The sequence below is a fragment of the Piliocolobus tephrosceles genome, unplaced genomic scaffold (assembly GCF_002776525.5).
Source record: "Piliocolobus tephrosceles isolate RC106 unplaced genomic scaffold, ASM277652v3 unscaffolded_29503, whole genome shotgun sequence".
In the NCBI taxonomy this organism is placed as follows: domain Eukaryota; kingdom Metazoa; phylum Chordata; class Mammalia; order Primates; family Cercopithecidae; genus Piliocolobus; species Piliocolobus tephrosceles.
In genome coordinates, this window is record NW_022312647.1 from 9,966 (window position 1) to 12,864 (window position 2,899).

Consider the following 2,899-nt stretch of genomic DNA (forward strand, 5'->3'; position numbering starts at 1 on the left):
TGGAGGAAAGAAGTCGAAAAGAAGTCGATGTGACAAAATAGGTTTGGAGGAGCTCTGAATATTAGTGTTAGAATTCCCTCAGGTACTCCAGGACCCCAGCCAGAAATCAGCAGACGGTACAGGAGGCTGGCCAGGCACCCCGGACAAGCTAAGGAGCTGCCAGCAGGTGAGCCTCGTTGGACAGCGAGGCTACCTCCTGCCCTCTAACCTTCTGCCAGCATCGGGACCACCCCGGTACCCACAGCCGGACGCGGACACCGGAGTCCTCTAGGGTCGGGGCGCGAGTGGCCTCTGCTGGCCCGTCCCTTGGTGAGGTCACACACGGAGGCAGGGCTCAGGATTGGGGGGAGGAATCATGCGCAGGGGGCGGGGCCCGAGAGAGAGCCTGGAGGAGACCGGAAGTCCCTCCGCCTCCGCCCGCCCTCGTGCTCCCTTCAGCCCCTTCGCAGCTCTGTGCGCAAGGTCGTGTCCCGGAAGTGAAGGGGCCATGTTGATGGGTGACCCGGAGAGAGGTACCCGGCCGGAGGGGAGTCCTGCGGAGTGGTAGCGCGCCCGGCCTGCGGGTGAGTGAGGGAAGGAATGTGGACCGGCGGCTGCTGGGTGGCCGGGAGGTTGCGGCGCCTCCTCTCAGGCTGCTGCCGGCGCCTCGCATGCGGCCCGGACCCAGGATACCGGCCTGCAGCCGCGGGTCTCGCCCCATCCCGCCCTGGGCTTTCCTCTGGGAGGCTCCTCGGCGGCCCCGCCCCGCCCCAACCTCGGAGACCTCCCGGGTCCCGGAGCAGGCCTGCCCTGGCGTCTGGGCCTCCGCACCCCGGCCCGGCCCCCAGGGTTGGGGAAGTGCAGACTGGCTGGGGCTCAGCCGCCCACTCTCACAGCGACCTTGTAGTTACAGCCCTCGCCGTGACAGTCGCCTTTTGCCTCGTCAGACACTTCTGTTTATTTTCTACATCGGAAGGCCGAGGGAGCTCTTAAACAGTTGAGGAAAAATGGACAGGGATGGTGGCTTGCTCAGGCTTGCGCAGGAAGTTAGCGAGGCCGGAGGCTAAGGGCTAGCGGACTTTGGGCCCAAAGTCCAATCCTTTTTCCAGTCAAATACTTCCCCCACTCCGTGTCATTTCTTTATTTGTGAAACGGAGGTGATCATTTTTTTCCACATAGGGACGTTGTGAAATTCTCTCCTTCGTTAAACATAATTTTGGGCCCCTTGTATGTGCCAAGCGCTGTGCTAGGAAAGTTCGTGGAGCACCCAGAAGTGCTGTACACATGGTCCGGCTCCAGCAAAGGGTAACTCATTCCAGGGGCAGGCAGAGTTGGGGTCAGGAGTGCAGCCCTACCCTTGACAGTTGTGGGCCCGCGGGCAAGTTACTTCCCTCTGGGAGATTGTTTCCTCCACTTCAAATGGGGTAATGTTGACCCTAGGGTAGCTGACAGAATGAGTTGTTATGTGAGACATGCTTCAAACGTTGCACATTGTATATAGTGCAATATAATGCAATAAGCATTTACTGTTACTAAGAACCCTGACCACCTCCTAGATTGTTAGTGTAAATGTGACAATGGGTAACAAAGCACTTTACAGATATGCTTGTGTAAGTGTTTCTTGTTACTGAAGGGAGGCAGTGGCAGTTTATACTTAAATGTAATTATTTACTGAGCATCTACAAACCTGGCTAGGTGGTACTAATAACAGCTGCTGTTGATAGAGTGGTTAGTGTGTGCCAAGTGCTGTTCTAAACATGTTCATATACATTAAATTCATTTAGTGCTTATGCCAACCCTATGGGCGAAATACGATTTTTATCCTCACTTTATAGATGAGGAACTGAGACAGGCACCGAGAGGTTAGGAGACTTGCCCACGGTAGTGCAGCTCGCAAGTGCTGGTGCCAGGATTTAAGTATGGCTGAGTGCTTGTCTTCAGCCCTCCTAGATCACCCCCTGTGGTGAAGTTGTATTACCGTTCTTTACATGCACAGTTCTCAAAATAAACCCTATGTGGTAGGTACTATTGCCATAATATCCTAATCTCCATTTTGTAAGTGAAGACGCTGGTGCTCAGTGGGGGTTCAGTCCTTTGCCCAAAGTCATATGGCACATAAGTGGCAGGGCCAGGATTTGAGCCCTGGTGAACCACAACCTGTATGTTTCCAGAATGGGCATCCAGAGGCTGGGATCTCTAGTCCTAGTCTTGCCATTAAGTCATAAGGTGAACTAGGGGGTCTCTGGAACTTGGATTAAAAATCCCTCATAGTCTCTACAGGTCCTTTTGTTATTAATTCTGATACTAGGCTTCTATGTCTTTCCTTCTGTTGATAGTGTGACACCCAGCCCCTGCCAGTCCCCCATGGCCCCGTGGAGCCGAGAGGCGGTGCTGAGTCTCTATCGGGCTCTGCTGCGCCAGGGCCGACAGCTTCGCTACACTGATCGAGACTTCTACTTTGCCTCCATCCGCCGTGAATTCCGAAAACATCAGAAGCTAGAGGACCCTGAGGCCCGGGAGAGGCAGCTGGAGAAGGGCCTGGTCTTTCTCAAAGGCAAATTGGGGAGGATCATTTAGGATCCTCTAAGGGAAAGAGGACAAAGGTGCCTTCTGTGGACACTCCTGCTCTCTCCCATCCCCACCTTACAGATGCATTAAGAAGCTTCAGGTATGCAGGCCCTCATTCCTGTAGGTTTCATTATTTTTTGTTGCAAGGGACCGAGAAAAGGATCAAAGTCGTTCTTTTAGTCATTAGAAATCAGTGGAGAGCCAGGTGTGCTGGTGTGCATCTATAGTCCCAGCTCTGCAGGAGGCTGAGGCAGGAGGATGGCTTGAGCCCAGGAGGTTGAGGCTGCAGTGAGCTATGATTGCACCACTGCACTCCAGGCTGGGTGACAGAATGGGACCCTGTCTGGGGGGG

General features: G+C 54.4%; 1 long non-coding RNA gene across 1 annotated transcript; it reads left to right on the forward strand.

Annotated features, from left to right (window-relative positions):
* The first annotated feature begins 317 nt into the window (after positions 1-317).
* Positions 318-2,510, forward strand: LOC113222123. Its single transcript, XR_003308243.1, has 2 exons — positions 318-563; positions 2,316-2,510. It is a non-coding gene; the product is annotated as an uncharacterized LOC113222123 (long non-coding RNA).
* Positions 2,511-2,899: the final 389 nt, after the last annotated feature.